We start from the raw sequence: 11,367 nt of genomic DNA, 5'->3' as shown, positions 1-11,367 counted from the left end.
TACAGTATCCAGTTTCCTTTCTACCGTATTGCTTTGTTTGTCACGCATGTAAAACACGAAATAACGGTGATGAGGCCGACTATAGTAAGCTGTCACGCCACATTTGTCCTCGGTGCCTCTGTTAGACGTTAAACTATTTCAAACCAAGAAAGCAGGCTCGATCCACGAGAAAAGAAAATTTCTTTTCATTTACAGAAATTCCCAAACGAAACTGATCAAATGCAGCGATGAATGCATTACTTGGTAGACATTGTACTCTACTGGACAAGGTTCTCACGCGGTGATCGATTGTTCTATTGCTATGGTCAGCAAAACTCTCAATAGAAAGCGCATGAAGGCATGTATAGGTGGAAAATTCTACACTATACTTCTACCAGAAGTAATGGTATTTCCCCCAAACCATAATAAAAGCCAACAAGCTTGGTCTGGGAAAAGAAGCTGAACATGGGAATATAGCTTAAACTTATTCTTTCCATTTCCGTTCATCACTTCAGGAAAAATGGAAGCACATTAACGTGCAGGCGTTATAACTTCCCAGCGTCGTCCTCGATATATTTTGTTTTCACATGAAGAATATTGCTGACCATAGTTTTCTTACGCCAACGGTGTCTAAGTTGAAGGGTCAAGTATATCTATGTTTTGTCAGTTTGTATTGCCTCGAGTGAAATTATTCGACAACGTTTTTTGTTTGTTTTAATACTTCTGTTTCACACGTTAACTTAGCTGTTTTGACCAAAATCAAGTCTCAGTCGTCATAAACATCTAAATGATCACTCCCTTTGACATTCACTTATCGGCAAAGTCAGTAAAAGTGATGTTGGAAGTTCCAATCGATTTTATGATCACACATATAATGCTTAGATTCGGCGAAGGGGTTCTGTATTAACGTTTGTGGCATTTCGCTAATTTGACAACAAAGTAACAAAAAACTTAATTCCGAAATCACTGTTCGGCGCGGTAAGATATAAACGTAATTAAGGTATACGTTCAATAAGTATTTCCATGCATCTGTACGACGAAACTTATCAACGGAGGGATTTTCCCCACACCAAATAATATATACATTAACCATCCCTGGGGATGTAACTTTCAAAGATTGTTTGGTTCTCTTTAACTTTACGTGACTTTAACGTGAATTAAGATAATGATGAACCGTCTAGGAAGACAAAAAAAGAAAAAAAATCTTTTGAGAAAGCAATGGAAACCTTAACGTCAATATGTAAGCAACTACCTTCTATAATGTAAAAGCAACTTAAAAGACAACGATAAACACGAACAAGGAATGCACAAAAACAATTAAAATTTGTTGCAGGAAGTTGTTACCATAAAGGAAGAAATCTAAACAACATCCCCTCCATCATTAAGCGGACATTCGATACAAATAACAACAGGCGACCTTGATATGCTTAATTAAGAGTAAACTAAGTGTAAGACAGATATTTTCTACCTATAACCGAATTAAAGGCGAAAATGCTTAGCAATGAGCTTCTAATTAGGGGGTACTCTTACGATTTTCCCTGTTACTGTGGTGTTGAATTCCCAAGCTAAGAACGCGGAATTCACGAACAAGGAACATGCTTGCAAGGGCAGTATTAGCGCAATGAAAGCGCAACAGGAAGTTGTTTCCAGGCCTAAGGACGAAAGTTTCGATTGAGAACCGGTGTGTAGAAGAATCATTCTTAACAAGTGATAGCGTAGCTAGAAAGAGTTTATAGCAGTTATTTAGGGAAGAAGAAATTCACTCGTCCCACGCTTCCTCTGGTTTTGCCCGACTATTGTGAACAAAATGGCTACCAAAGCAATGAACTGATCTTTCGCGCTTGGAGTTGTGCTGAGGTGCTCCCAAATTAAAGATTATTTGTTATGCAAACGAATGGGTGTATAATTCGATTTGTTTATAGCTTTTTCATCTTTTAACCAAAGCGTTGCCAAAACGTATCAGCTAGGGTCTCACTCTCAAACGTTTTTTTCTCCGCGAATTAATTCAAATATCATGCCACACAGGCTCGTTTTATTAAGTCTTTATATCACTATAATGACTGGAACCTTTCTTGATTTTCACAGCCTATGTAAATGCAAAGTACACTTTAATAGCTCGAAAGAAAACAAAAGAAGTTGCCACACCAGGATGCAAGCCCGCGACCTTCTAATTACCGCATCTGAAATCCTCGGGCCAAGATCAACTGAAATCTTACCACTTCGCACACCTGCAACTAATGAATTATTCAAAAAGAACTCACAAGTGGCTTCCTTTTGCATTGTATGTTCTTTCTGGCTGCCGTGAAAAGTTGGATGTTAATTACGGGCGAAGCCTAGAAATGGACCTTGATCAATGATAGGCGTAGTGGACCATTTTACCACCGTTTTTGCACTAAAACTGATAACGTTGTTTTTCGATTTGCGACATCGGAATGTCGTCGATATCTAAACCTGACCATTGCACGGAAAGGCCTAGTCCAGTACTACTATCTGCTTATCAAGAATATCTGATGACATTTAAATTGATGACGTCACAAGTGGTACAAAGAGCACGACCATTAATTACGCATATATGCGTAGTTGGTATTCAAAAGGTTAAACTCTTCAGGATCTAATAATATCGGCCTAAAATTCAAATATTCTTTTGAACAGCTGTTCATGTAACGTCACTTTGACTATTTGCCTTTCAACAACGAATACTTTTGTCGTTAGTTCAGTAATTTTATCGTTCAAAGGATCGATTTTGGTTTGCATTTCTCTTCTGAAAAATTTTACAAGGTCATCTTCAAATTCATTGAACTGTTTGCTATTCACATTATCATTATTTTCGACACCATCTTGAACTTATTTTATCTGATGATTTTCATGTCAACATTTCCATTGATTTCAAAATATCAACAGCAGTTTTGAATGTCAATTTGCCATTTTCCAAATAATACAGCTCATCAAAGACATCTGAGCTCACATCATTCTGTGAGCCCTCGATTCCATAAATGACTAATGTTTAATGAAGTAGAAACAACTAACACTGTCACCTAATCCATAGCTGGTGGGAAGAATCAGCAGCCATATTTTGGGAACCATCCAGCAAAAGAGCACCACCACCAACTTTTAATATCTCAGTGTCAACATATTCTTTTGAAGCAGCATTGTATTTTGTTGGTGGTGGTTTTAGATTGATAATTTTGTTGTTACCTATATCAAGATCAACAGTTATAGAATTTCCACCGTGGATGCTTAATTTTTCGTCCAAACCTTGATCCAATTTGACGAATACTTCTCGCAAAGCCTCTTTTCTTCCATCAATATGCTCAAGAAGAACCGAATCAGCGTTGCAGCATGACTTGTTGGTTTTATCAGCAATAGCAATGTTTTGCTTACCGTTTTCTGTATCAACATAAGCCTAGCTGGTTTTATCAGCAATAGCAATATCTTGCTTACTGTTTTCTGCATCAACATAAGCCTTACTGACTGAGGTATTATTATCATATAACCCATCATAATACGGTTCTGTGCTTTTGATTACCATTTGTCTGGCATCAAAATAATTACCACTTTTTTCAGAAATTTGTCATTCAAATATTCTTTGTTAACGGCACTCTTGAGATCTCTGATTCTTGTGTTGTAATCGTCATCAAATACCTTATTTGAAAAAAAATCATCAATTTTATGATCATCAGGAGTGTCCAGATTGCAATCTTTCTTATTTTGCAAATCATAATTGCCATCAGAAGTTAGTTTATAACCTATTCCGGGGTCTCCTTTTTCACCCTTCACTATTACTGTTCCAGATGAAATAACTTTACCTGACCAACCTAATGTTCCGTTTGAATAAGACATATATAATTGAATTAGATTAGAAATTACAATCTCTCACTGAAATTCTTAGCGGTGGGTTTTCGTGGTTTATCTATATACAGGAAGCCATATGGATCATTTGTAGCCTTTTCATACAGCTTTTTATCAGCATTGTTTTCGCGGCATCAAAGTGATTTTTCATTTGCCGATGGAAACTCATAAATACAAAACTGGCTACGGTTTAGTCTGATATCCTTTGGAGTTTTATAGATCATGTAACTCTGACTTAGATATATTACTGAACAATTCTTCTGTCTTCCTCTTATAAAATAATCGATTAATGGCGGTTGGTTCTTTTCACAAACAAAGTCATCAAACATGACTAGCTTTTGATTACCACCATTCATTTCTGAAATTGGTTGTATTTCATCATTACTAACTTCCAATATATCATAACCAACGTCTTTACTAATTTTTTTGAAAGTCTTCATCAGATCTTCATATTTTGATTGTTCGAGATTTTTCGCATATAGATGCATTGTAACATTTATCGAAATACAGTAAACTGATTATGATATGAAGCAATGAATTTGTTTTTCCTGAGCCTGATGGGCCACAAATTAGTATCCGAAAGCAGAGATCAGGCATAAATTGGTATAATTGCTTATAATTACCAACATCCTCTTTGATATCATAATTTGGTATTTTCATACTGTGTAGGTATATAATTTCAGTCGTACGCGATGTAGTACATGATGTCTTATCTAATTCAATATTATAATGAGCTTACTAAAGTGGAAAGAACTTGTAAAAAAGAAATCTGAATTGGGTAATAAAATCAATTATACTCGTGATACAATATTACAGAGTAATATTGGTAAACAGACAAGCCAGGCATCTTTCAAAAAAGTATTTGAACCAATAACAAATTGGATGATGTTGTGGCTAGTAATTTGAAAATACCACTAATGAGACGAAGGACAAAGAAGAAGGAAGCAGAAAATGGTGGTCTTGATTATGCGCCTGAAGTAGATCCGTATGAAGATATAGATGTTGAGGGTTTAATAAACTTTGGGGATTATGTACCTCCTGAGCAAGAAAAACAAAACCACCAACCTACGAAGAATTGTTGAAAGATGTTTTGGAAGGTAAAAATAGATTTATGTTGATCCTCAATATTTACCTCCAGAATACGACCATGATGAAGTACCTGATTATGAGATAGCTGATGAAGACATGGCTAACAAGATGCTAGATGATATTGGTGTAACAAATTATGATGACGTAGAAATCTTGATAAAATAATCAAAGATGCGGAATTCAGACGCAAACAGCTGAAAGGTTATCAGTCAGCTGTCACAAAACAATTCAAAAGTGGAGTAATGTCTGAAGCTGAAAGGCGAGAGAATCGGAAAAGAATACAGAATGCAAATGTTGTGTTGGGTCGGTATATAAATTATTACAAAACTAAAGTCAAAACGATGAAAGTATCTGGAAGTCGAAAACAGAAAGGTGGAAACGTTATGTTTTTCAACGATCCAAAACACTGCTTCTCAAAAAAATAGAGATCATAATAAGAGAGATTATGGCTGATAATACATCAATAGAGAGGAGAAACACGGGTGTTGCTCTGTTAGACACATTGTTACCTATATCAGCAATCAATAAATCACAATACAATAAATTGCACGAAATCTATTTCAAAATATAATCTAACTTAACTGTATATGGAACGAGAAATTGTATTGTCAAGTTATTTGAATGACAGTAGCGCAAGCAATAAATCAGCCAATTTTGTAACCAATTTTGATGGACCAATTATTTTGGATAGTAACTATGAATACGTGGTTGGTTTAAACAGAATCATTTATATGTCGTTCACGTGGTTTAACGTCAATCCTGGTTATAATAATCAGAAAATAAAATACAGCTCGGATGATGGTTCCACTTGGAAAGAGCTTACATTTCCAGCTGGTGTTTATGATTATGTTAACATGAACGCGTTTTTGAAATATGAAACCGTAATAAAAAGTGACGGCAAAGATGATGAATATCCAATAACGTTAGAATTTCAAACTAGCACTTTCAGAGTATTAACAAAATTGAAAACAAATTACCAACTTGACTTGACTGGATCAAATTTTTACGAGCTCATTGGCTTTGACAAAGTGATTCTGAAAGATGCTGACAATTATGGTTTAAGATTACCCAATTTGAGTCAAGACACAGATATTTTAAACATACACTGTGATTTGATTAATACCAGCCTTGTTGATGGAGTAAATACAGGCATAATATACAGTTTTAGCACATCTATCTTGAAACCGTCATATAGTTTCACTATGGAACCACGGAGAGTCACATTTAATCCTGTGAATAAGAACACCATTTCGCGAATAAGAATATATATAACCGATGGTGAAAGAAGACAGATAAATCTTAATGGCGCAGATACAGCTTTTATAGCTTATTATTGAAAAGAATTGTCTAATCTATTTATATGAAGCCATAGGAATTCAAAAGGTTTTACCATCCTAAAATGGGTAAATTTGTGTATAAGCACAAAGGAAATGGATTAATTGTTGAAATATATTTAAACCGATAACAACTATAGCATCATCTGTATTCCAAAATGTTGCCAAACCATTGGCAAAAAAAGCAATAAAATCTGGAGTAGAACATATTGGTGAGCGTTTGGGTAAAAAAGCAGCAGAAAAATCAGGTGATCTGATAATGAAGCGACTTAGGGGTGTGAAACAAAAAAACACCAAAACTTCCAACAATAAAAGAAGAAAGTACTGATATGATATTGAATCGTTTAATACCAGGACAAGGACTAAAACGCTAATTTTATCTAAACTAAAATTATAATGGCTTTTAGATCAAGTGAAATGTTACAACGAAATGAGTTGGTAAGATACCAACTTGATGATGTGATAAGAGAACCAGTTGCTGGTCAGCACCAAGACAAAAATGGTTACAAATTTACAATCAATGACAGATCAGCGTTTTGCTATTGGTATAACGCGTATTTTGAAATTCAATTTCAAGTACAAAAGCTCTCTGATGGTACTTATCATGATAACGATAGAATAACAGTCATCAATGGCTAACATTCTTTTATAAATCATCTAATGATCAAATCTGCTGATAACATTGTTTATGATACAGATAATCTTCACAAGGTTACTTTTGTCAAGAAGCTGTTAGAACATTCTGATGATTTCAGCAGATTAGTTGCTAAAAACGGTTTTTGGTATTTGGACACAAACTCTGCAATAACTAATGCTAATCGGGATTTGAGGCAAGGCGGCTTCTTACAAGACAAAATGCTGCTGGTATTGCTCCACAAGACGTTAATGTTATCATTCCTCTCAATAGATATGGTTTCTTCAAAGTGTTAGAAAATAAGATGCTTATACCAATGCAATTACAATTTAATATAACACTTCAGAATGGTGATGAGCTCATTCAAAAATTAGCCGCCGGAGATGATGGTAGAGTCGTTCTTGACCGTTTTCTATCATGGGTGCCCAGATTGATTCCAAAAGATAGTCTGTATGACAGTTTTGTCAGCTCGTTTTTGAAAGAAACAAAATGGCCCTATCTTTGATCAATGTATCAAAAGTCGGCTCCTTCACAAGCAAGTGGTTTTTATCAGATATCAGTAAGTGTGGATAACTTTCAACACATATTTGTATATCTCCAAAGAGCAAAAACTGATGTTGCAACAGAAAATCCTTACTTATTTGATACCTATAAACTAAATGCTGGTGATAATGCCAGTCATTTAACAACATGCAGACTTGAATACGGAAATGGAATATTTTACCCGGAGACTGAGCATGATACAGAGAGTAAGGTGAGAATTTTTAATGATTTGATTTCTTATGCAAAAAGAAGAAATGATTATAATTCTGGTACACAACTGATCTCTCAAACTTTAATAGTCTCTTTGGTTTGGTAGATTTTGATTTAACAAACCAAGCAGAAAAAGTTACAAGAGATCTCAAACAGTTGATTTTCAGATACAAAATAAATGTTGCTCCAGTATCTGCATTCAATGTTCACGCAATTGTGTTTTACGAAGAGATGGTTGTGATTGATAAAATAGGAAATGAATTAGTTATTGCATGAGACTTCAATTTTATATAACGTATATAATATATGACGCAATTGTTTGAAATGAAGGTGAATTTATCACCAAACCAAAAACAGGATCTTGCTAGTGCATTTCACAAACGAGAAACTATCGTTCTCGGACTTTCAAAAAATGCTCTGTCTGGAAATGACGTTTTGTATGTTCCACAAATGTTGCCAAAAGATTGCATAAGAACAGACAACTCAATAAAGGAATAGATATCAAACTGTCCAAGACCAATATAAGAAAGCCAGTTGGTGGAAGCCTTTTAACAAGCATACTAAGTTTAAGACGTACTTTTGCACCCACAATAACAAAAACACTTGGATTATCTACATTAGCTGGATTAGTTTCAGAAGGTGCTTCCCAAGTTGTAAAAAAGGTAACAGGAAGAGATCAAACAGGTGGTGTTTTGATTCCACAAAATAAAATTGATGCGCAGAAACAATTAGTGCGAACATCCTTAAACTTTTGATATCTTTAAATTTGAATGATCATTTAAATCCATTTAATCTCTTTAAACCTCTTTTATCTGACCTGAATAATTGTTGGGATTTTTATTTATTTCAGATAAACCTTCAGTACTTATTTAAATTGTCCTAGGCAAATATCGATCTGCCAGATTACAGCCTCGTTTCAATATATGTGTTTCAATACTGCGGTTGAATATTTCTGGCTGAGCACGACCAAGGAAGATAAAAAGTGAGAAATTGAAGTTTCAAATGAATATTTCGGTAGCATTTAAATACAAATTCGAGAGAATTAATTTGAAACGACACATGAAAAAGGTTCCAACTAAATTTTCAGACTGACGAGCAAAATGAGTCGCTATCCTACTGTTTGCGAATGAAGTAGGATGTTTATTGTTAGTCTTAAAAGTGTAGTACAAATTTTACCAGTGAGAATTGTTGTAAGACAAATACTGCCCACCATTAGCTTTCGTTTGTCCTTAGCAGATGTCAGTCTGGAAAGTGCAATAAATGCAGCAGGCCCAAGTTGTCGGGACTGATTCCTCGCCGATTTCTTTTGAAGGTATACGATAAAGAAGCAATGAAAACTGTAATTCAATGTAACTACATATTCCCTTACCAGCATTCCCTCGTACTTCTACGCTGAGAGCTATCACAAGAAGAGTTATCGTGACAGCAAAGGGTATTTATTCATTTCAAAAATTGTGAAATTTTTCCGTCAGCGAAGTTCGAGGACGCCGAAAGCGAAATAAGGAGTAAATTGTGTACGTTCGGGCCAATATTCATGCAGGATTTCAGTTACTTTGTAAGTCCCTTACCAACATTAGCGGCGCTAAAACGCAGCTGCTGCGTCGAAAAGAAAGAGACACGCGGAAATACATTTTACACAATGTCGTAAGCAAAACCGAAGAACAAAGTAAGAATGTCCTTATTCCCTCGAAACAGTAGAAATTGACTAGGGCGCCTGCTTAAAGAAAAGGACTGAAACAAAGCGCTCAATTAAGATCCAGTCCGATTAAGATATATTGGAACAGGAAAAACATGCGCATTTACACAATATCGTCCTAGCATTATAGAGATAAAGAAAGTATTTGAGAAGGGGAAACTTGTTCTTTTTAATTACATAATTATGATAATTTGATATAGCGCCCAAGAATCCTGAAGTAAACGATGCATCTTGGTGAAAGCGTATATATTATATAGCACTTTCTCTGTACAAAGAATGAAAAATAAACATGTGTGTCTAAGCCTTTAAAAGGTTAAATAAACACTGCCTCTGTCGAAATTACTGTCTTATAAATTTGGACTTGAAATAATAAATGTTATTTGTAGGCGAGGACTCCCACTTTAACTTAAGAAAAACTTGACTTCGCAGTTTGCTAAGCCGTGATGTCTATAGCCTGCGTTGTCAACACGATTGAGAGATATCGAAGTTTTGGCATCAGTCTCGTAGGAACTCGTTACGTATACAACACTCCTCTGACCTTCGGCCCTCCACCCTCCACTTCCCACTCATACTGTTTCCCTGTAATCCCTAGATACGAGAGACATTTCGTATCCATCATTAGTTTGGAATGATACCCAAACGAAAAAGAACAAAAAAAAAAAACAAAAAAAAACGGGAGCATCTATTTGTTCGGCGTAGTTTATCAAATGCGTAATATTTTAGCTTTTAAAACGCACTTGTAGGGTATCTCAAAATTGTTTCAGTAATAGTTTCAGTCATTTCGTGTCGTTTTCTGACGGCTTTGGACAAGAGATTTATCTCTGTCTTTGAAAAATCAAGACTGAATCCAGATTGGTAGACCCATGCTGTTGGAGCCAAGATGACGGTTGTTCGAGTGACACAATGTACCCGTGATATGACGTCATCATTCCCCCGTTAAAATAGATAAAAAATCCCGGTCTGGAAAAGGTTAAGCCGGGGAAGGGTTCGATAAAATGTTCCCCTATTTACATTTTTTTTCGGCTACCAGAAACCATGCTGTTTCCGAATCGTTTTCTTTTTATACTTGGTACAAAATTGTTCCTCTTTGCCTCAAATCATGTCTGCTACGTTTGCGTGGCAATAACATTGGCACCAAAGTGACACTGAGTTCCGTAAGCAAAAAAAGGTGCATCATATTTGGTAGAGATAAAGATGGAATATTTACTCACCAGCATTCCCTTGTTCTGCTAAACTGAAAAGCAGGGCAGGAACAACTATCGTGAACGCAAAGGGTATTCTCTCCATCCCCAAAAACGAAACTTTGTGGCGCGTGCGAAGTTCAAGTAAACTCATCGAAATCAAAATAAAGAAAGATTCCGTGTGTCAGATTTAACGCTTCAGCCACTCGGGAAGTTATTTGTCAACCGTGATTAGCGCTAACACGTTACCGATAATGAAAAACGGAAACACTCGATGGTATTAGCGTCATGAAAGTGTTACAGGAAGTTTTTCAAGGCCAAAGGAGGAAAGTTTCGATCAATTGCAAGAGCCGGTGGACAGGAGTATCATTCTTAACGAGTGATGACGTAACTAGAGAGATTTTATACCAGTTAATTATATATTTGGGGAAGAAATAATTCACTCGCTCGCAGGATCTATCACTTAGTACACAAGTTGTCTATGAATGGCATGATCAATAAAATATGTCAAGAAAAGAACGCCTGCATGGAGACGTTATAGCGGAGCTCCGGCGGCCCGAAGGGCCGCCAAGCGGAGCCCCATACCGATATAGGGAAGAAAAGGAAACCCATGAATTGATTTTCTCATGGTTATCATGGCTAGCGGTATTGCTCGTGGGCGCGTACGCACGACGGCGACGACGACGACGACGACGACGACGGAGTCGCGCAAGATGGCGGCCATACTCCTGCTAACAGGTTGACAGAGACATGCACCCTCGGTTTGTAGCGGGAGAATGCCATTTTTCTTGGCGGGATTTTTAAAGAAAAACGATAGCGGAGGTTGATCTAATATTTTTAAGACAGGATTCC

This window comes from Orbicella faveolata, unplaced genomic scaffold, assembly GCF_042242905.1.
Source record: "Orbicella faveolata isolate gen_17 unplaced genomic scaffold, um_ofav_v1 contig_35, whole genome shotgun sequence".
Lineage (NCBI taxonomy): Eukaryota > Metazoa > Cnidaria > Anthozoa > Scleractinia > Merulinidae > Orbicella > Orbicella faveolata.
This window is presented reverse-complemented; position numbering follows the sequence as displayed.